This window comes from Pristis pectinata, chromosome 27 (genome assembly GCF_009764475.1).
Source record: "Pristis pectinata isolate sPriPec2 chromosome 27, sPriPec2.1.pri, whole genome shotgun sequence".
NCBI classification, from domain to species: domain Eukaryota; kingdom Metazoa; phylum Chordata; class Chondrichthyes; order Rhinopristiformes; family Pristidae; genus Pristis; species Pristis pectinata.
This window is the reverse complement of record NC_067431.1, coordinates 5,648,433-5,672,782: the sequence shown is the minus strand read 5'-3', so window position 1 is coordinate 5,672,782 and position 24,350 is coordinate 5,648,433. Positions and strand designations below refer to the sequence as shown.

The window sequence follows — 24,350 nt, the reverse complement described above, 5'->3', positions numbered from 1 at the left end:
TGGAAATTGGAAGTAATCCGGTGGAGTTCACTTTGTTGCTGACCTGTAGAAGGAAACAGGTATTTGTGTGGACGACCACAATTCCGATGCTTTTCGGGGTGAGGAAGTCACTACCGAGTCAACACTGAGGTGTTGTTTGGGTTCCATCGTGGAAGATTTGGATTTCGTAATTACTCTCTCTATGTTCTCTACATCTACGTCTTATCTTCAGACAATGGTGGTTGTTGAAGAAGCCTTTGCTCATGTTTCACCTTATGGCTTGCGGAACTGAACTTTAAGAACCATTCCTGGACTTGGAGTTTGGGACTTTGCCACACACACACATGAAGAGTTTAGTTTTTCGGGTTAATGTTCAAGGTTTACCATTTTTAATTCTAACAAAATAACATTTTTACTTTTATTTTCCGTATTATTATAAGTAGTGATTCATTAAATAGTTTTTAACACTGAATCATGGCTCAGTGTGTTTCTTTTGTTGCTGGTTCATAACAGTTTCAATAAGATCAACTCTAATTCTTCTAATCCTGATGAGTAAGGGACGAACATCTCTAATTTACTTCATAGGTGCACTCCTTCATCCCAGGGATCAACCCAGTGAGCATCCTCTGAGCTCCCTCCAATGCAAGTATACGTCTCCTGAATTAAAAAATATTGATTGGTCCCTGTAAGCAATGACCAGAATATCCAATGACAAACATCTCTGGATGGTCTCAAAACCAAGTGTCCAGGACATCCAATGTACAGAATATTCAATGATAATCCCCAGACCGATTGCCTGCAATTGCCAAAGTACAGAATATCCAATAACCAGAATCTCAGCATAGCCTCAATGTCAATTGCCCAGAATATACTATGACTCCAATGGTATAAGTGAAGTCTTCCTAAAATTTCACTAAGGTGATGTCAGTTTATATTATGGAGAGATTTTTTTTTCTGACTCTGTGATGAGACAACAGTTCTAATTTGAATGCAGATGACACCACCGTAGTGGGCCAGATCTCAAATGACGACAAGACAGAGTATAAGAAGGAGATGGAGAGCCAAGTGACATGGTGTCAAGACAACAACCTCTCCCTCAATGTCAGCAAAACAAAAAAGCTGGTCATTGACTTCAGGATGTGTGACAGAGTACGTGGCCCTGTCTGTATCAACGGTGCTGAGGTGGAGATGGTTGAGAGCTTCAAGTTCCTAGGTGTAAGTATCACCAACAACTTGTCCTGGTGCACCCACATAGATACTGTGGCCAAGAAAGCACACCAGTACCTCTACTTCAGAAGACTAAGGAAATTCGGTATGCTCCCAATGACCCTCACTAATTTTTACAGATGCACCATAGAAAGTATCCTATCCAGATGCATCACAGCTTGGTATGGCAACTGCTCTGCTCAAGCCCACAGTAATTGCAGAGAATTGTGAACATAGCCTAGTCCATCATGAAAATCAGCCTCCCCTTCATTGACTCTGTCTACACTTTCTGCTGCCTCAGGAAAGCAACCAACATATTCACAGATCCCTCCCACTTCGGTCATTCTCCCTTCTCCTCCTTTCCATCAGGCAGAAGATACAAAGCTTGAGAACAGCACCACCAGGCTCAAGGACAGCTTCTACCCTGCTGTTATAAGTCTCTGAATGGATCTCGATAAGATGAACTCTTTGATCTCTCAATCTATTCTCGTCATGACCTTTGGCACCTTATTTGTCTACCTGCACTGCATTTTCTCTGTAACTGTGACACTATATTCTTCATTGTGTTATTGTTTTCCTTTTGTACTACCTCAATGTACTTATGTATGGAATGATCTATCTGAATAGCATGCAAACAAATGTTTTTCACTGTATCTCGGTACATGTGACAATAATAAACCAATTACCAATGTTTATGATCTAAAACTTGCATCTTTTACTTGTAATCCTTGCAGAGTTAGTAAATTGGGAGATTAACCATACTTTTGTTAAAATATTGATGTAGATTATGTAGGATTCCTGTTGAATCTTCAGCTAATGTGATTACACTGGAGAGACTGACCACTGATCATTGGTTCAACATTCTGAGGATCTGAGGAAATAAATCAAACTCTTTAACATCAGACTGAAATGTAAAATACAGCAAAATGTAGTTTAAGAGAACTGTTCGGTTCACTATCCAGTACTTTGAATAGATTCTTAGACCAGCACAGCAGATATTCTTGTCCTGAGAATGGAACAGGTTCTGCATAAACTCTGGCCTACCCACCAAGTGAGTTTCAGAAGAAGTAAGTGGTGCTTAAGATATGGTTGTTGATATAAATCTAAGCCCTGTGGATACACCGGAAACACAAGAGACTGCAGATGCTGGAACCTGCTGTAACACACAGTCTTCTGGAGGAACTCAGTGGGTCGAGTAGTATCTGTGGGAGGAAAAGGAATTGTTGATGTTTTGGGTCGAAACCTTGCATCAGGACGGTTTTGACCCAAAATGTCAACAATTCCTTTCCTCCCACAGATGCTGCTTGACCCGCTGAGTTCCTCCAACAGATTTTTTGTACGCCCTGTGGATGCTGGAAACCTGAAGAACAAAAACATAGATGAAAACTTTCAATAGGGTATGTGGAGGGAGAATCAGAATTAACATTTCAGGTGATCACCTTACATCAAAGTATGACTTTTGAGACAACATATTCACTACCCGACCATTCTTCGTACTCATGGGGAGAGTACTTTAATTTGCTATCAAAATATACACAATGCTAATTAGCTCTTCAAAGCCTCGTGGCAATCCATTGGAGCCCTCACTTTCTCAGAGAGAGGATTCAACTGCCTTTCATCAGTTTGGGTCTGACTTTCCCCACTTCCTGATTCAGAATTGGGATTAATTTATTCCTATTTACACCTACAAACCACAGGACCTGACATTCATAGCTCCTCATAGTAATGCCCATAAATTTGACTGGAGTGGAGATGATTGGATATTTCCCCTGTTATTCATGCCTGCAGACTCTATTACTGTATTGTGACTGGGATTACAATGCCTCCGAGATCCCCTGGCATCTCTCCTCTTCCCAATTGAAGGAGATGAAGTCATGAATTTGCAGCAGTCGTATTTCTTTACCATGTTTTAGTGCTGCTGCAAGGGTTTTGTCTGCCTCAGAGGTCTTGTTACTTTCAGTTGTTGGATGCTCTTTTCAGCCTTTTTGTTAAGGTTAGTTACAGATAACGTTCTGTGGAATGGAGTCCAAAGTCACTCGTATCAAAAGCATTTCAGCTGAGGAGATGTTTCCAGGGCTTCTTTCAGTGGGCACTGAGTGTCTCACTGTCTTTTGATGATCTCTCCTCCATCCATGGCTCTTGTCCTTGGATGGATCCCTGAGTGTGTGAAGAATTTGTTTATCATTATCATGTGGTCTAAGGAAACAGTAATGCATGCATCTCCCAACATCTTTATTTGTAAGTCAGTCAAACGTTGTGCTGGCACCCTGGATTCACTGAACGATGGTCCCTAAGAGATGAGAAGTAGTCAGTACCTTCAGGGTCCTCATAGTGAATCTTTATTCTGAGAAATGCGGTGTTGTACAACAGGGGCAGATTGATAGAGGGATTTTGTTTTGTGGAGCTTAAATGTAAAAATCCACAAAATAATCACTTCCTTAATAATAGTTTCCAGTAATTTACTGACTACTGATGTCAAGCTAAGTGGTCCATCGTTTCCTGTGTTCTCTCTTCCTCCTTTCTTAAAGACTAGGGTTATGTTCGGTCTCTTCCAATACAAGGGAACTGCTTTTGAATGCATGGAATTTTGGAAGATAACAATCAGCACATCCAGTACCTCCATCTCCACTTTCATCAAAGCCTTAGGACACAGGTCATCAGGTGCTGGAGAATCATAACCTTTCAGTCCCACTCATCTTCCGATCGTGGTTTTACACTGGTTCTAATTTCCTTGGGCTTTTGTTTATTCTGTTCTTCCACTATTTCCAGGACATTTCCTCTGCCTTTTGTGAATTTGTTTAATTTCTCTGCCAGTTCCTTATTTCCAGTCTAACATATTCAGTCTGTCAGGGATCCACAGTAACTTTTGCTAATCTTTTTCATTTACATATCTATACACTGTCTTAAAACTTGTGCTTATGTATCTTACTCTCTTGATCTCATTTCCTTTCCCTTATCAGTGCTCAGCACTCCTCCGCTGAGCTCGGAACCATTCCTAATCTTCAGGTTTGTTGCTTTATTTTGGCAACATTAAATGTCTTCTCCTTTGATCTGACATTATCTTTAACTTTTCTTGTCAGCCATGGCTGAAACACTTTCCCTTTTTTGCCTTAAAGGAATATATATTATGTGTAAACTATTTATTAATTCTTTAGAAGTTAGCTCTTTTCTAGATTTACTCAAATTTTTTAATATTGTTTCCCAATCTACCTTAGCCACAGACCTTTGGAGTTTGCATCATTCAGATTTAAAACTCTGGTTTAGATCAGAATCAGGATCAGATTTATTATCACTGATTTATATGATGTGAAATATGTTGTTTTGCCACAGCAGTAAAGTGCAAAGACATAAAATTGCTATAAATTAAAAAGAAAGTACAAAAAAAGGAATAATGAGGTAGTGTTCATGGGTTCATGGACCATCCAGAAACCTGATGGAGGAGGGCAAGAAGCTGTTTCTGAATCATTGAGTTTGGGTCTTCAGGCTCCTGTACCTCCCCCCTGATGGTAGTAACGAGAAGAGGGCATGTTTTGGACGGCGAGGGTCCTTAGTGATGGATGCCGCTTTCTTGAGGCACTGCCTCTTGAAGACGGTGGGGAGTGTTGTGCCTGTGATGGAGCTGGCTGAGTCTACAAACCTCTGCAGCCTCTTGCAATCCTATGCATTGGAGGTTCCATTCCAGGCTGTGATGCAACCAGTCAGAATGCTCTCCACTGTACATCTTTAGATGTAGTAAACACTTTCAATCTTTATGTAAAATTGTATCATATTGTAGTCACTCTGACTAAAAGCCCTTCAATTAACTCCTTTTCATTGCATAAAATGACCTAAAATAACTTGTTACCTTGTTGGTTCCTCAATAACAGATCTAGAAAACCATCTCTTGCATTCTCCATTCATTTACTCTCCAGACTATTACTGCTACTTCAGTTGAGGATGGATTGAACATTCAGGGTTGTGGAAGGGATGTTGATCAAGCCGGTTGCTTTGACTTGGATATTTTCAAGCTTATTCTTGGTGCTGTACTCATTCAGGTAAGTGCAGAGTATTCCGTTGTGCTCCTGATTCGTACCTTGTAGATAGTGGTAAGGCTTTGGAATGTCACTCACCTTAGCACACCCAGCCTCTCACCTGCTCTCAGCCATGCTGTTTATGTGGTTGGTCCAATTAAGTTTCCGATTAGTGGTGGTAGAAGGCATGATGGTAGCTCCTTTGGAAACAAAGGACAGGTGGTGAGATTCTCCCTTGTTGGAGATGGCCATTGCCCAGCACACATGTTACTTCCCCCTTGTCAGCCTTGGCCTGCCTGCTGACTTTGAAATGCACCCTGTTGATGATTTGCTCTCACATCCTGTTTACATGGTCTCTGTTTCCGAGTAAATAGATTGTTTGTTGTGAGTATTGACCTAAATGAGACTCCACTTCCAAATCGTTAACTAGTACACTGAGGTCAGGAGACACTCTGAGCATTTATACACTGCCCATTAGTCTGATTAGTACAACAGCTTTCACAGAGCAAATATCCCTTTGAGGTAAGAGAAACCGTTATGCTTTTCAGTCTATTTTGAAAGAAAGTTACTATTTATATATCAAGAGTAAATAGTACACATTTCATGAAACCTAGAAAAATGATCAATATGGAGAAACTGGATGTAATTACTTTAAAAAAAACGTCAGTAGATTATTGGGGCTTGCTCAGGGTAAACCAAATGGACGTGAGTCTATGTAACTAAATGGAGTATGAATAAGTCACTAAATGAAACAGGAATCAGGACCTAATTTCCAATATCAACAAGTATTAATGCCACTGTACACTCTCTGAAACCACAGCTTTCTAATTGGAACCATGCTCATTGGATGCTCTTCACTATGGGGCCACCCAGATTGCATCAGCCATTGCCCAGAAGGTCTGCATGAAAACAACGATTCCCAATCCATCAGCTTGCCGGTTGCTCCAGGCCTGAGCAACGCGAGTAGAGTGACTTTCCTGATTCCAACTTGAAACCACACTGACTCCCAAAGGTCCGTTAGAATGAAACACATTTTACCGCCTCATTTCCCCCTCCTAAAAAAAACCTTGCATTGATATAAGTCAACCTTGAGTTGCATTTGTCAATAACACAAATGCACAAGAAACTCTGGTAACAGTTGCAAATGCAGCGGGAAAAACGGCAACAAATTAAATGCAGCTGCCACTCATCAAAGTGCCTAAAATTAGCTCTCGGGTTTGGGATTTTAACTAAGTGAAACTCGGAATAGAAAGAAGACAGATATATTCTCTTGCAAGTTCGCCCCACCACAAATCAGGGAAGACCAGATGTACTTAAATAAATTGTCTCTAGCTCTCCTGTGGTTACTCCTTAAGCACTGAGCTCTGTCGGTTAGAAGGAACCAGACCCACTGACCGACCTATGATGTTCATCTCTTGAGAAGCAGTCCATTGTTGCTGGCATGTGCCCACTCCGGCTAAGGACTGAAATGATCTCCCAGGATTTCTGCTGCTGCCCACTGAACACCACTGCATGGAATTCCAGAGATAGAAACAGCCTGCCGGTAGCCACCAGCCAGGACTGGAGGGTCTTTGATGTGTTCATTTTTTTTCCAAGATTTGGGCTTTGCTGGCAAGGCGAGCATTTGCTGACTGACTTTGAGAAGGTGGTGATGAGCTGCCTTCTTGAACTGCTGTAGTCCTCCCTTAATGCTATTGGAGAGGGAAGTGCCAGGATTTAGACCCAGTGACAATGATCTATTCCCAAATCAGTCTGGGGAACCTGCAGGTGATGGAGTTTCCATGAGCCTGAAGCCCTCGTCCTTCTTGGCGGTGGAGGCTGTGGTTTTGGGCGTAGCTTGTATTGCTTCAAAGGTAAGTCGTTCAGCTCAGTCATTGCCTGGCACTTCTGGAGCACACATGGTACTTGCCACTCATCAGCCCATGCCTGAATGTTGTGGGGTCTTACTGCAGGAAGGCATGGACTGCTTCATTTCCTGAAGGATTCTGTGGAATTGAACATTGCAGAATCATCAGCAGACATCCCCACAACTGACCTTATGATGTAGGGAAGGTCAACGATGAAGCCGCTGAAGACGATTGGGCCTAGGACACTACCCTGGGAAACCTGTTGTGATGTTTTGGGATGATTGATGTCCAACACCACAACCATCTTCCTTTTTGTGAGATATGGCTCCAACCATTGGACCATTATCTCCTTGATGTCCATTGATCGGTTTTACCTGTGCTCACTGGTGCCACACTCTGTTAGATGCTGCCTTGATGTCAAGGGCAGTCACTCTCACCTAACCTTTGGGATTCAGTTCTTTGCTCCATGTGCGATCAGGTCTGCAGCTGAGTGGTTCTGTTGAAATCCACACTGGGACATCAGTGGGAAGGTTATTGGTGAGTAATTGCAGCTTGATAACACTGTCAGTGATACCTTCTATCGTTTTGCTAATTGATTGAGAGTATACTGATTGTATGCTGATTGTACACTCTCAATCATTAGGCAATTATTCAGATTGGATTTGTCTTGCTTTTTGTGGGCTAGACATATCTAACCAACTTTCCACATTTTTGGGTAGACGTAATTGTTTTAAGTGCACAGGAACAGCTTGGCAAGAATTCCTGAGTACAGGTCTATGGTCCTATAGACTATACTGCGTCCAACACTCAAAGTCACTTCTTGATATAACATCCATTGAATCACAATGACTGAAGATTGACTTCCATAATTGGTAAATTGGTTTAATATTGTCACATGTCACAGTGGAAAACTTTGTTTTGCGTGCCATCCATACAGATCATTTAATCACCTCAGTGCATTGAGGTAGTACAAGGGAAAAGCAATAACAGAATGCAGGGTATAGTGTTACAGTTACAGAGAAAGTGCAGTGCAGGCAGACAATAAGGCGCAAGGCCATGACAAGGTAGACTGTGAGGTCAAGAGTCCATCTTATCGTACAAGAGGTCCATTCAATAGTCTTATAACAGCGGGATAGAAGCTGTCCCTGAGCCTGGTGGTGCGTGCTTTCAGGCTTTTGTATCTTCTGCTCGATGGGAGGGGGGGAAAAGAGAGAATGTCCGGGGTGGGTGGGGTCTTTGATTATGCTGGCTGCTTTCCCGAGGCAGCGAGAAGTATAGACAGACTCCATGGAGGGGAGGCTGGTTTTCTGGATGTGCTGAGCTGTATCCACAACTCCCTACAGTTTCTGAGTACAGGTCTTCAGTACTACAGCTGGTTATTGTCTGATCCTATGGACTATACTGTGTCCAGTGCTCCCAGTCACTCTTTGATATAACATCCCGTGAATCAAAATGGCTGAAGGTTGGACTTCTATAATGACAGAGATGTCATGAGGAAGCTGAGATGGATCACCCACTCATCACTTTCTGGCGGAACATGGTAGGAACTGTTTGCAGCCTTGTCTTTAGCACTGATACATTAGGCCCCACCAACACAGAGGAAGAGGATGTTTTTTGAGCGTTCCTGCTGTGGTAAAATATCCACCACCATTCATAACTGGATGTGGGAGAACTGAAGAGGTTTGGTCTGATCTGCTTGGCTCTGCCTATTACATACCATTTTTGCTGCTCTACACACATGTAGTTCTGTACTGCACCTCAAGTTGGTGACCCATTTTAAGGGACACCTGGTGCTGCTCCCAGCATGCACTTCCATGCTCCTCATTGAATCAGGGTTGATTCCCTAACTTGGTAGTAAGGGTAGAGAGAGGGATATTCTGGGCCACGAGGTTAAAGATTGTGGTAGTGAATATTTCTGCTGCTGCTGATGCCCAGTTTTGAGTTGCTGGATTTGTTCTGAGTCCATCCCATTTAGAATGACTGTAGTGCCACGCAACATATTAACATTATATTCGTCGAGCCCCTTCGCTCCGTCCGCCACAACAGCCAGGACCTCCCGGTGGCCACCCACTTCAATTCCACATCCCACTCCCATACTGATGTCTATCCATGGCCTCCTCTACTGCCACATTGAGGCTAGATGCAGGTTGGAGGAACAACACCTCATATTCCCCCTTGGGAGTCTCCAACCTGATGGCCTCAGCATTGATTTCTCTAACTTCTGGTAACCCGACCCCTTCTTTTTCCTCCCCCCCACCCCCCCCCCCACACCACTCCTTTATCTTCCCTTATTCCTGTGGGTCCCTTCCCCCACCTTGATGACCTGCCCATCTCCTCTCCATCCCTCCTCCATCCTTTATTCCGTAGTCCACTAACCTCTCCGACCGGATTCCTTCTTCTTCAGCCCTTTGCCTCTGCTACCTATCACCTCTCAGTTATTACATCCTCCCCCCCTCCCCCATCCACCTTCCTTCCCCCCTCACCTGAACTCACCTATTACCTGCCTGCGTGTTCTGCCCCCTCTCCCCCACCTTCTTATTCTGGCTTCTGCCCTCTTCCTTTCCAGTCCTGGTGAAGGGTCTCGGCTCGAAACGTCGACTGTTTATTTCCCTCCATGGATGCTGCCTGACCTGCTGAGTTCCTCCAGCAAATTTTGCTCGAGATTCCAGCATCTGCAGATTTTCTTGTGTCTCAGTAGTATATGGTGGTTACTCCTAGCAATTCCATTACGGGCAGGTGAAACTGCCAAGGTAGATTGGTGAAGATGAAGTCAGGTAGGTTTAACCCTTGTGTTGGTTCACTCATTACCTGCCTCAGACCCAGTGTGGCAGCAATGTCCTTTAGGACTTGGCCAGCTTGGTCTGTGTTGGTGCTGCTGGTGATGGGAAGTACTGTCCCCTCACAGACTGCATTCTGTTCCTTTGCTTCTTTCCATGCTCCTTAGAAGTGTTGTTCAACATGGAGGAGCTCAGGTTCATTAACTGAGGGAGGGCGAGGAGGATGTCTCCTAGCCCAGATTAACCTGTTGCCATGAGACTTCCTGGGGTCTGAAGTCAATGTTGTGGACAATGTTGAGGATAAACGTGAACTGAAGAAATAGGAGAGAAGGAGGAGGCCATTAGAGCCATAGTGCACGTTATGCGGTAGATATTGTCTACATGGACTTTAGCAAAGCCTTTGACAAGGTCCCACATGACAGACTGGTCTGGAAGGTTAGAGCACATGGGATTCAGGGTGAGTTAGCCAATTGGATACAAAATTGGCTTGGTGGTAGGAGGCAGATTGGAGACCTGTGACAGTTGTGTGTCATGGGGATCAGTGCTGGGTCCACTGTTGTTTGTCATATTAATGATTTGGATGAGAATGTAGGTGACGTGATTGGTAAGTTTGCAGATGACACCATATTGGTTGCATGGTGGACTGTGAAGAAGGTTGTCTAAGGTTACAACAGGATATTGTTCAACTGAGAAAGTGGGCAAAGGAAGGACAGATGGAAATTAACTCAAGGCAAGAGTGAAGCCATGCATTTTCTGAAGTTAAACCAGGCAGGACTTACACTGTGAATGGCAGGGTCCTGGGGAGTGTTGTTGAACAGAGAGACCTAGGGATTTAAGTACATAGTTCCCTGAAAACAGCAAAAGAGGTAGACAAGGTGGTGAAGAAGATGTATGGCATGCTTGCCTTCATCAGTCATGGCACTGAGTACAAGAGTTGGGATGTCATGTTACAGTTGTACAAAACGTTGGTTGACCACAGTTGGAGTATTGTGTGCAGTTCTGGTCACCATGTTATAGGAAGGATGTGATTAAGTCAGAGAGGGTGTGGAAAAGATTCACAAGGATGTTGCCTGTACTCGAGGGCTTGAGTTATAAGGAGAGATTGGATAGACCGGGTCAGTTTTTCCTGCAGTGAACAAGGCTGAGGGTATAGAGGTTTGTAAATATATGAGGGCATAGATTGGGTAGGTAGTTTGGGTCTTTTTCCCAGGGTAGGGGAGTCTAAAATCAGAGGGCATAGGTTTAAGGTGAAAGGAGAAAGATTTAAAAGGGATCTGAGAGGCAAGTTTTTCACACAGATGGTAGAGGGTTTCTGGAAGCTGCCAGAGGAAATGGTAGAGGCCAGTACAATTACAACATGCAAAAAACATTTGAACAGATACGTGGATAGGAAAGGTTTGGAGGGATATGGGTCAAACCCAGACAAATGAGATCACCTTAGAGGGGCATCTTGGTCGGCATGGATGAGTTGGGCCGAAGGGTCTGTTTCCCATGCTCTATGAATCTAATGAAGCTGATCTTTACCTCCATAACCATTTGCCTGCACCACTTCATATTCCTTGACTCCCTTAATACCTAAAAAACTATTGATCTATCTCGAATATACTCAGCGATTGAATCTCCATGGCCTGATTAGGCTAAGAATTCCAAATATTCACTGCTCTCTGGGTGAAGAAATACCTTTTCATCTCAGCCGTGAGTGGCCAATCCCTTATTTGGGGAGGCTGTGACCCCCATTACAAACTTCTCAGCCAAGGGAGACATCAACACTACACCCACCCTGTCAAACCCCTGAAGAATTCTATACACCTTAATGAGGTCACCTCTCATTCTTCTCAACTAAAAAGAGTGCAGGGTCTGAATGTTTAAACTCTCCCAAACATGCCAAAGGTGAATCAATCTGGTGAACTTTCCACTGTAGTCCCTCTATCATAAGTGTATCCTTACACAGAGCAAACTTGTAACACAATATTTCACATGTATTCTCATCTTATTGCAAAAGGACGTCTGTACTCTTGTACTCAAATCCTCATGCAATAAAGGATAACATATTGTTTGCCTTCCTAATTTTTCTTTCTGTACCTGCATATTAACTTCCACTGATTCATGTACAAAGTTACCCTGGCTGCTCTGAACAGCAACATCTTTCAACCTCTCACCATTTAAAAAGTACTCTGTCCTTTCATTGTTTTTCTCTATCAAAATGGATGAGCTGACACTTTTCCATGTATTCCATCTGCCGTGTCCTTACCCTTTCACCCAGCCTGTCTCGAACCCTCTGAAGCCTTTCTGTAGCCTCCTCTCAGACAGCACTGCTGCACAGGACTCCCAAGGCTACTCCGTCCTGCACCTGCAGCACTGTGTCACCGCGCCCTTGATGATGTGGGATGTACCAGGGACGGGACCATGATAGAGTCTGGCATGTTGTCTGTAAGACATGGTTCCATGAGGATGATTACATTAGGCTGTCTACTAGATAAGATATCTTTATTAGTCACATGTACATCAAGACACACAGTGAAATACATCTTTTTTGCATAGAGTGTTCTGGGGGTAGCCCATAAGTGTCACCACGTTTCCGGCACCAACATAGCGCGCCCACAACTTCTTAACCTGTATGTCTTTGGAATGTGGGAGGAAACTGGAGTACCCAGAGGAAGCCCACGCAGACACGGGGAGAATGTACAAACTCCTTACAGACAGCGGCTGGAATTGAACCCGGGTCGCTGGCGCTGTAACACCGTTACGCTGACCGCTACACTACCGTGCCTGCCCATTGACTAGTCTGTGGGAGACATCTCCAATTTAGTCCCTTGGTGTTGTGAGGAAGATTTTGCAAAGTTGAATTTATAAGTTTGAGTTAAATTCGTTGAAGGGGCAGCACAAAGCAAGAAGTGACCCAAACCAAACAATTACATCTTGCTCCATATTAGTGACCCCCTCAGGAGATGAGAGTTGCAATTTCAATATCTTAATAACTCATTTCAAAGAATCTTAACAGAAGTTTTGAATTTCAACTGATTGTGCAAGGGTTTCCAAGCATCCATGGAACTGGACAGGGAAAGCAAGGCAGGTCCACAGCAACATTGAGGGAGCTGAGGGTTTTACAGACAAGTCTGTAAACAAGTGCTGCACTGAACCACTGCCTTCCTGACTGTGAAAGCACTGTTCATGGTCGAGTGGTGGTGAGAGGTTGTTTAGAGAACGCTATAAAAATTGGAGCTAACTTTGTAAATTTTGCACTTTAGTTTCCGAGCTGGTGGAGTTGACATTTGGCAGCTTTCAACGTGGAGGTTGCCTGGGCTACCATATCTCAATCTTCAGGGAACAGCTGTAGGCTGCTCTGCTCTTCACACACCTCCGCTTCACACGAGGGAGGCAAAAATGGGGCCATTTTCAGCTGTCAGGGTGTACAGACACTCATTTGGTTTCCTTGACAGACATAAACACCAGTGCCCAGGTTGGTTCAGGATGTCCAGTTAGATGGTGGCAGGTTGGTACAGGGTTCTACTGGCAAGTGGACTTTGTGGCCACATATTACCAATGGCTATCAAAGTCACCACTGTGTTCAGCTTCTTTGCCTTGGGATCATACCAAACCTCTACCGGATACATTTACAAGTCTCACATTTGGCATCATGTGAACACACAACTGTTGATGACACCAGAGATTGCAGACACTGGAATCTGGAGCAACAATCTGCTGGAGGAACTCAGCGAGTCGAGCAGCGTCTGTGGGGGGAAAGGAATTGTCGACGTTTCGGGTTGAAACCCTGCAGCAGGACTGAGAGCAGAGAGGTGAGGTGGCCAGCATAAGGGGGAGTAGTGAGACAGGAGCCCGAGGTGATTAGTGGACCGAGGAGGGATGTAAGATGATAGGCAGAAGGTGCCAAGTAGGGGAGGGGAGCGGGGGTGGAGTTGGGAGATAGTGGCAGGTGAATGACAGATGGAGGCAGACAGAGAGAGAAAAAATTACTGAGAGGCAGATGGAACAAGGTGGGGGGAGGGAAGTGTGAAGGTTGGAGACAGCTGCTGGAGGGAGATAAGCAGGAACACGAAGGGCTGCCAGTGCTGGATTCTGACAAGTAAAGGAGGTGAGAATGGGAACCATTAGGGGAGCAGTGTATGGCAGTTGGAACCAGAACCAGATAAGGGAGAGGTGGTGGGGGCACGGTGGGTAAAACTGTTGATGCCTTGTTTTCAGATGGATGACTAAGTCAAGTGTGCATGTGACAAGGCCGGTCGGAATGAGCAGGTTCTTGGCACTGTGGCCCTGACTGACTTCCTGTGGGGTCTTTAACTGTAGCTATTCATCAAACATTTGACCCTCCTGATTACCCAGGAGTGGACATTGACTGCAAAACATTCCACTCCATCAATGTGTATCTGCTCTGTGACGGTAAGATGCCCAAGCTTCATGTGGAACTGTCATGATGGTCTATTTCTGTCTCATCTCCACACATCTCGAAGCTGCCTTTCTCAGAGGGAAGGGAGCCCATTCCAAGCTGGGTTGCAACATTCTGAAGATGTGCAACAGGTGCCCGGTTAGATCTGGAGCTGACCTTCAGTATGGGCAGGGTCTCTAGGTTGTTGGTGGACTGGTGTGCTCTGCACTCAAAATCAAAGTCAAAAGTCAAAGTCAAAGTCGAGTGTATTGTCATATGCACAAGTCCATGTGTGCACAGGTGTAATAAAAAACTTACTTGCAGCAGCATCACAAACACATAGCATCAGATAAGCAGCGTTCACATGAAAATCATAAATTAAACATAAATTATACACAATTTTTACAAGAAAGAACACAACAAGAACAAAAAACCGGTCCATTATAGTGTAAAGTGATCAAAGTGGCCATAGTGTTGCTATACTGAGGTGGTGGTTAGGGTTGTGCCGGTTGGTTCAAGAACCGAATGACTGAAGGGAAGTAACTGTTCTTGTTCATTGTTCACTGGTGATGGCTGAACCAGCAGGAGGCCCAAGACAGAGAGTGTGGCATCTCTTTAGTCAATGAGGAGGAGAAGGAGTCCATGAACGAGGAGCAGGGCACATCGGTTGCCCTCATTGTTACAAGGCTCACTGCCTGATATCATTTCCCACTGATTCTCTTGGTAAAAGTTCACTAACTACAAATGTTTATGTCCAGAAACTGGTGTCAACACGTGGATCAAAATAACAAAAAATGGAAACTCCTAAACATTGTGTAAAACACCCACGTACCTGTCCTTGAGAAACTACCAATGTCAACTCTTCCTCCTCTCACAGCTCCATCATGGAGCAACCCCCGTGTCTCCAGCTGTAGAAAGAGTAGGCTGTTGGATCCATGCCCTGCTGGATGATACCTCCGTGGCTGGCATTGTCTGGATGCTGGGGCCTACCATAGACTGCACCACATGGAGTGCTGGGGAACTTTCACGGCCACTGGGCCACTGACTATAGAGGGGAAGGGGTGAAGGTTGTAAGGTGCTCTGATCACCTCAATGCAGCTGCTCTGCAACCACAAGAAGATGCCCTGTAGAGATGACATGATGTGTTATTGTGGTCTCATCTCTCCATACCTAGAAGCTGGTTTGTCCGTAGAGGAAGATATGGGCAACTCTCAGGAACACAACCAATGAAAGCCAGAAGTTGTCGACAGCCATCAACAGGCTGAAGATGTGCATCAGGCTTGGAGCCCCATCTATAAGATAAGATATCTTTCTTAGTCAACATCTATCACCAAAGATCCCCACCATCTGGGCCACGCTGTCTTCTCGCAGCTACCTTTGGGCAGGAGGTACAGAAGCCTGAAATCCCACACCACCAGGTTCGGGAACAGCTACTTCCCTTCAACCATTCGTTTCTCGAACCAACCTGCACAACCCCAATCACTACCTCAGTATAGCAACACTATGACTACTTTGCAGTGCAATGGACCTTTTTTTTAATTCTAATTGTTTTATTTCTTGTATAATTTCCTATAATTTATGTTTTTCTTGCAAATGTTGTGTCTCTGATGCTATGTGCCGGTGATGCTGCTGCAAGTAAGTTTTTCATTGCACCTGTGCATACATGGACTTGTGCATGTGACAATAAACTCGATTTTGACTTTGACACTTCCAACGCTGCCTGTTAGCTATGAGATCTGTTCAGGTCCACCTCCATTCCCCTGCTCCTCCCTCAGGTACTGTCCTCTCTTCTACCGGAAGAAAGTTGCACCTGAGTGTTAAGGCCAAGATTGGACAAAAGATGCATAACCCAGTGATTTGCTGGGCGTGACTGAGGGCACTGCATCATGCTGAGGTGTCAGTGATGGACACTCGGACAGGAATGTGAGGCCCAGGGGCTGTGTGCACATACCGGAGAGGCCAGGGTCATGTACATGTCAGCATCTCCTCCCAGATTGGTATCCCCACAATCCAGGGCCTAGTTACTATCAGTCCTTTATACTGGGCAGGCCATGTCATTCCCAAGCCTAATACCAGTCTCCTGAGATAAACACTCTGTTCCAAGTTCTGTCATTGGCGGACAGAGAAAAAGATTCAATGTTGTGCTCAAAGCTTCCTTGAAGATATCAACATCCCCACCGACCCCTGGGGATTTCTGGCCAATGACCACTCATAGTGGTGAAGGAGCATTCAGGGTGGTACTGGGATCCACGTAGCCATGCATCAGGAACACACAGAAAACACCACATGTGCACCCCCTCACAAACTACCCCATCACCCACTCTGTCAACCCCCTCCTGCCCCACGCTGGCCTCATTAGCCACCTTAGAATCCATAAAAACCTGGAGTGGTTGCAAGTCATCCTCGATTCCGAGGGACTGCCCAGGAAGAAGAGGATAATGCCCTCAGCTTCCTGCTATCATAACGTCATCAAATGCTTCCCGCATTATAGTGTAACACTGTGGTCCTGATGCTGACCTGCCTCACTTCTTCCAAACTTGGGGACCAAATTCCCCAGGAACATCTACCAGTGAGGTGTTATTGAACAGAAACAAAAACAGAGTTCGGATGAAGGGTCCCAGACCTGAAGCATTAACTGCTCTTCTTTCCGCAGATGCTGCCTGACTTGCTGAGGATTTCCAGCATTTTCTGTGTTTGTTTTGGATTTTCAGCATCTATAATTTTCCAGTTTGTCCTGTGGTTTCAACCTCATTCTCTCTGCCGTTCCAAACATCTTTAAATCCACGTTTGCAGAGTCCCTTTAAATCCTGTAGCAGGATTCATGCCCTGGGCTGCACCACCTCCCACAGCTGGTGAATGTTCTGCCAACCCAGAGACAGGACAGCAGTGCCATTGCTGGGTTAGACACCCACTAACAGACCCACTATACTGATTCAAGGTTTGCAACCTGCCCCACCCTATCTCGCCCAGTCCCAGCAGTGTCTTGCCAGGGGTACGTCAGTATAGAGGTTAAGTTACTGAACCAGCGGCCAGAGTTCTGGGCTGTTGATCCAGAGACATGAGTTCGAATCCCACCATACCAGCTGGGGAATTTAAGTTCAAGTAATTAAATACATCTGGAATTGGAGAAAAATCTAGTCTCAGTAGCATGAGCTACGAAACTGCAGGATTGTATTAAACCCCCATGGGGGTAACAAATGTTCTTCAGGGGAGACTATCTGCTCTCCTTACCCATTCTGGACTAAATGTGACTCCAGACCCAACAATGTGGTTGATTCTTAATTGCTTCCCCAGTTCAGGGGCAATTAAAGATGTACGATAAATTCTGCATTGCCAATGATGTCAACATCTCATGAACAACTAAAAAAAAATCTTAAAATTTTGATATCCAGAAAACACATATCCCAATCTCAGGATGGACTGCAGAGCCTAACTCCTGGAATCAGTGGAACAGGTCTGTCAGTGGGGCTTTTAACACAGCTATTACATTGCTGTAGTGGTTCCAGGTTTTCACCAGCACTGGGTGGGGGAGTCATCTGCATGACATGATCCTGGCTCCAGGACTTAAAGGGCCACAACAAACACAGAATCTGAGAATGTCTGGAATGGGAAGCTGAAGGCAGGGAGTGGGAAAATGTAGGAACAGGATCACAGGCTGAGCCTCAGTATAGAACCCTTGAAGCGTGCTGACTGCAGTAATGTTGTAAACGTGGCACAGAGTTTCTACATGGCAGCGTTCTGGAAACATCACGATATAAAATGATCAATAGCCTGAGTTCTCTGACCTCGATTTGGGGACAAGTATCGTCCTGAAGTTCAAGGAGAGCTCAACAACTCCAGCATGCCGCCTGGATTAGAGGGCATGAGATATAAGGAGAGGTTGGACAAATTGGGTTGTTTACTCTGGAGCCAAAGAAGCTGAGAGGAGACCTGATAGAAGTTTATAAGATTATGAGGGGCATAGATAGAGTAGACAGACAGTATCTTTTTCCCAGGCTTAAAATTTCTGATACTAAAGGGCATGCATTTAAGGTGAGAGGGGGAAAGTTCAAAGGAGACATGCGGGGCAGGTTTTTTACACAGGGAGTGGTGGGTGCCTGGAATGTGCTGCTGGGGATGGTGATGGAGGCAGATACAACAGAAGCATTTAAGAGGCTCCTAGATAGACACATGAATAGAATGGAGGTATATAGACATTGTATAGGCAGAAAGGATTAGTTTAGTTTGGCATTTAATTACTAGTTTAGTTAGTTTGGCACAACATTGTGGGCCGAAGGGCCTGTTCCTGTGCTGTAGTGTTCTATGTTCTACGTGCTCATCCATTGAGTTGTACATGGGATTTTTTTGTCCACTTCTTTGCCTCCTCCGAAACGCAGTGCCTCCAGCACTCCCTCAGGACTGAATGGGAAATTAACCCGGGTTCTGTGCTTGACTTTGGAGCACAACTTGAACCTTCTGGGCAGAGAGGTGGGAGAACAACTAGCCGAGCCAAAGGCGGCCTCAGATGTTGCTGTTGTTGATAGTGATGATGATGGTGCAATAATATTGTGTTTCTGTGTGAGTTTTAGGAAGGTTTTTATTGGCAATGTTCATGATATGGAGCCTCTCTTTAACCTTGACCTCAGTAGGTAGGACCCTGAGAGTTGGGTACAGCAGGATGTTTACCCATACAGTCACAACAGTGTGAATAGCAAATAAAATCAGACAACCCCACCACAAAATGAAAGATGGTAACAAGCTGCCTTTTATTAGTAACTTGCCTGTGGCAAATAGTTTTGAATCGATCCAAAGACCAATTTACATAATTCCAGAACTGAAGCTGAAGACTTAAGCAGTTTTCCAATCCAGTGAAAAATTTAAATTGTCTTAATGAACAGCAGCTGCAGCTAGAAATGGTTCAGCTGTCTGCCTTATGCAGGCAACAGTGTGTCACACGGATCACTCAGTCAAGTCCTAATTCAATCAAATAAAATGAAACGTTAGCCAAGGTCAATTTGAAAATCATGACCCTTTGCCTGCAATAAGTTGCAGCTTGGTGTTAATGAGATGTTTATTCAGCAATTCTGCAAATGATCATCAGACACTTTTTTAAATTCATTCTTTTGGGATGTGGGTGTCACTGGAAGGCACACATTCACCGTCCATCCCCAGCGGCACATGGGAAAAGAACCAAGAGTAGCAGGGGTTCATCATGGACTCATTTCACCTTCAACCATCATTATAAAATGGACTTCCTGGTCAATGCTGTTTTGTGCAAATTTCTGTGCATCAGTTGTGCATCAACGTGTTTCATACATGCAACGAGATTACACTTCCAGAGTTACAGTGCTGATATATTTCTAACCTGGTGGGGAACCTGCAGGTGATGGTGTTCCCCTGCACCTGGTGCTCTTGCTTTTCTTGGTGTATTGTCATTGCCATGAAAAGTACTACTGAATCTTAAACCTCTTTCTTTATTCTGAAGGGCTAGTAACTCTACGTCACCGGAATTTATGCCGAAAGACTTTGATCACACTGGATGTTCAGTGAAGGTCCTGTCAGGTGTAACAGAGCAACATTTCAAATGTTCAGCAGACTCGTGACTCTTGGACTAGTCCTTTGGACTGATGTGCTGGCGGTTTTGCAGTTGTTGGGAAAAGTCCATTGTACTCCTGTTCAAAGGCATAAAAGGTTCCACAGGTCACCACAAGGTCCAGCACTGATTCCCGTCTCTTCCTCAACTCCTCTATCTCTATTTTTGAGGATAGACTGGAGACCATCCACTGCAAGTCCACTGATTCCCACAGCTAGCTCCCAGCCAGCCTCCTCTCAGATTCTCCATCTCCATAGCATCAGTTCTGACAATTTCCATATCAATTCTTCCGATATATCTTGCGTTGTCCACATTGAGAATTTTCCCAATGCCATAGTTGACTGGCCTTCCCCATTTTACCTGTTCTATTTCTTACACTTCTGGTCTCACCCTTTCCCCTCCCTTTCTGACCTATAGTAGGGTTTCCCTTGTACTCCCTTCCCATCCATTGTAGAATATTCCTCACCTTTTCCAGCATCAGCAGCTTGCTACCACCACTAGACCATCTCTTGCCCTCCCAATTCTCCTTCAAAAGGACTTTTACACCCATTCATTCCTCCAAATGAGTTATGGAAAGAGGTTGAGCTGGTTGGGACTTTAGTGATCAGAGCATAGGAGAATGAGGGGTGATCTTATTGAGGTGTATGAAATCATGAGGGGCATAGATAGGGTGAGTGTGTATAGTTGTTTTCCCAGGGTTGGGAAATCAAGAACTAGAGCGCATTAAGTTTAGAGTGAGAGGGGAAAGATTTAATAGGAACCTGAGGGGCAACTTTTTCACCAGAGGTGGTCAGTATGTAGAATGAGCTGCCAGAGGAAGTGGTTGAGGCAGATACATTAACAACATTTAAAAGGGACTTGGACAGGTACATGGATAGGAAAGGTTTAGGGAGATATGGACCAAGCATGGACAAACGGAACTAACTGAGATGGGAATCTTGATTGGCATGGACTAGTTGGGCCGAAGGGCCTGTTTCCGCGCTGTATGACTCTAACTCTGCAACACTCCTCCCCTTCCGATAACATCATCTCCTGCAAAAGATACACCCAGATTTTTCCCTCCTCCCCTCCCATTGTACAGGGCTCCAAGTCCCTTCTTCTAAGAGGAAACAGCAATTTACTGGAATTTCTTTCAAGTCAGTGTACCCGATTCGCTGATCATGTTAGTCTCTGCAATGGTCAGACCGAATGCAGATTAGGTAACTGCTTCAGGCTACAGTCCGCACGTGTGGACCCTGAGCTTTTGGTCCCAAGCCGGTGTAATTCTCCACTCGAATCTCACTGTCCTCAGCCAATGAAGCTCAATGTGAGCTCAAGAAAAAACATGTCATCATCATACCCTGACCCAAAAGTTTTCTAAACTTTCACTGAATGATTCCTCTATTCCCACTGGCACCTCTTCTGTTTGTGACTTGCTGGTCAATCCTGCAGCCTGTGACATACCACCCTTCTTGGTTTTTCCCCTTTCCCTGTTTCTAATTCCAGTTCCAATGAAAGACTGTTGATTGGAAACATTAGCTTTATTTCTCTCTCCATGGATGCTGCTTGACCTGTTAACGATTTCCAGAATTTTGCCGTCAACATGTTATGTTTATATAATCCTCACTGCAGTCTCAAGGACATGTGTTGGACAGTATATCACAGCACTCAGTGTTGTTTGGAGATCCCCTTTGTAGTCAATAAAACTTTACCTCACATTAATGGTGGCGAAGAAGTGAGTTTACCCAGACCAAGCTTAACTTGATTTCCAGTGAAATGAAACCACAGCAGAAACTGCCTGTAATTCAAGTGGAACTTTGTAACATGCTTACGGAAGGCGTGCTTTTCTGCATCTTAACGATGTCATGGCAGATTTGACAGAAGGAGTTTAAGCTTGCATCATAACTTCTGGCACCCTTCATCAGGGATTGTCCAATATTGACCTCCTTTCCTCATTAGTACTATCCCCCGTAATTAATTCAATTTCTGTGGTTGTGCCTGACTGGAGTAATGTCTGTAGGGCTGGGTGGTAATGCAGACTTTAGGGAGGGATTGTAGACTGGTGTTAAAATAGGTAAAATAAATCAGTAGAGCAAGGCACTGAGTGAGCATCAGTGTAAGCGAGCACATTAATAGTAATAGAGGCAGTCGATAACACCAGCTAAGAGAGGGGTTGTTGAAGCAGCAACCAGTCGGGACCCAAAAATAAACTGAAAGGTGTGCCTGAGGACCATTCATAATTGCACTGGGGCCCCATCTTCACTACTCGATAATAGACTTTGTGGGGAGAATTGAAGGAGAGGGTGGCAAACAGTGGATGATCAGGGAGTGCCCTGGTACTGGCATTATTGTTCTGCCTGACTCTGTTTTAGGGTAGGTGAAAACCAACCGTCCTGCTCCTAAGGTCAGCTGTAGGCCTGAAGAAGTTGCTTTTGCCTTCTTTGTTATTAGGGTTGAGAAGCAGGCACTGAGCATTCTTTCTTTCAGCTGGCCCTCTGGACAATTCAAAGTTATGGGATATAAGTGGATTGAATTTGGGGTTACCTCTCTAGGTCCATTAGTAACCCAGAAAATGGTGCTGATCTTACATTTCAGATAACTGAGTTACACAGACAGCTCGAATAAACAGTTTGGTTCCAAATCAAGTCCACTGTGGACTTAACTAGACAATAAAGACTTCCATCACGCGTCAGAGATACTCATCATTCAGCCAATGGGAATCTAACAAAATGCAACCTTCATGTACTCCAGCCCTTGCTGGAAGGACATCAGGTATCAGGAATTTGTCCTGAGTGGTCTGTTTATCAAAGTAAGGGGACTAGAACCCTGAACCTATTAGTAGATTCTCAGTAGTTTTCCTTGTGTTTAGATTGCTAAACGATGAGCTACGTTAGCTGTAATACAAGGGCTCTGTTGCCTTATTCACAGTTTACGGATAGCCAATCAAAGCAGTACAAGCTCCACTGTTTGTTGAGATGCTAAATCAAAGCCCAGCATGATGCACAGCAGCCGGGCACCCAAAGGTCACAACTTCTCTCCTAGGTCACCCATTTACACTGTCATTGCAGTCACAACATTTTGGGCAAGACCTTGCTCAAAAGGTGGTGCCTCTAGCAGTGCAATTTTTCATCAGTCCTGCACAGAAGTATCAATCTAGATTTTGTGTTCAAGATTCTGAAATGGGACTTGAACCAGCTGATTTCTGTCTGTGGCAGGAGCACTGCTTGCACAGGGAGTGCTAACACAGTTAATGTGTGCAGAGAGTCCTTGACCCTGAACATAATCCAGCATGTGTGGCTATTGGGAGAGGCCAAGCTGAAGATCAGCCAGTCCAGTCGTCTCACCACTTTGGCTCCCACATGGAGGATGATGCCTTTGGACAAGGCTGCCCAACCCCATGGGGCAACATCCAACCAATGGGCAAATCGTTCAAGAAGGGAGCCAAAGAAAATAGGGCAAAAGTAAAAAATCTTCCAAGAAGACAGCTTCTCTCAGTGTACTGAGCCAGAGGGATCTGGTATATCTCAGTCACATTCTTATTGAGAAAGGCTTATATATCATCCATTATCACTCCCACAAGCTAATAGGATTTATGTCAGCATTTGGAGAAGATAAAGGCCCAGACCGTACATTCCCTGGCAAGTTCAATCAGTTGGATTCAATTTATATGTCTGCTTTCTTAACAAGGGACTATCTTGTGCAACCTTTGAATGAAGTTCAATATTTAGTAAGAATTACTTACTGAGGGGAGCTGCAGGTGGTTATGCCAACACTCAGTGCCAAGGACTTGTGGTGTCTTGGTCTGCTCTTAGTGTCCACCATGTAGTGAATTTTTACCTCAGAAAGCCCAACCTGGGCTCGTGTGGACATTCTATAACAACAGGTCGAGATCCTGGATTGGGACAAACAGGATGGTGAGTGAACTAGTGAGGGAACAGTGGAAAGGCTCAGAAGAAAAAATATGCTTTAAGAAGGCAGCTAAATATGTCTATTTTCTTTCCTTCACTCTGTTAGTTCCTTGTATCCAGGATTTGGTGATGGACAATGACAGAATGACAGAGTGTGACAACCAGTCTGAGGTCATCAGTACAATTAGATCCTGGGGAGTTGATTATCAGAAGACAAGGTTGATTAGAATTGGCCACCTATCTTCACCTGGTTCATCCACAACTCCAGATGACTTGGACCAGCACAGAGACCAGCCATCAGCCCTTTGAGTTGCATTAATAATTTAATTCGTGCATCTGTACGTAGAACATAACACAGCACGGGAACAGGCTCTTCAGCCCACAATGTTATGCTGAACTAATTAAACTAGTAATTAAACGCTTAACTTAACTAGTCCCTTCTGCCTATAGAAGGTCCATATCCCTCTATTCTCTGTATTTTAATGTGCCTAGCTAAGAGACTCTTAGATGCATCTATCATATTTGTCTCCACTACCACTCTTGGTAGTGCATTCCAGACACCCACTACTCTCTGTGTAAAAAAACTTGCCCTGCACATCTCCTTTGAACTTACCCCCTCTTACCTTAAATGCATGCCCTCTAATATTAGACATTTCGAACCTGGGGAAAAGATACTGGCTGTTTACTC

At 44.5% G+C, this 24,350-nt stretch overlaps 1 long non-coding RNA gene across 1 annotated transcript in view; it reads left to right on the top strand.

Annotated features, from left to right (window-relative positions):
* The first annotated feature begins 5,695 nt into the window (after positions 1-5,695).
* The window catches only part of LOC127583702 (uncharacterized), a 45,289-nt gene continuing 26,634 nt past the window's right edge, over positions 5,696-24,350 (top strand). The window contains exon 1 of the long non-coding RNA XR_007958290.1: positions 5,696-5,717. This is a non-coding gene — a long non-coding RNA (uncharacterized LOC127583702). The remainder of the gene's footprint in view (positions 5,718-24,350) is intronic.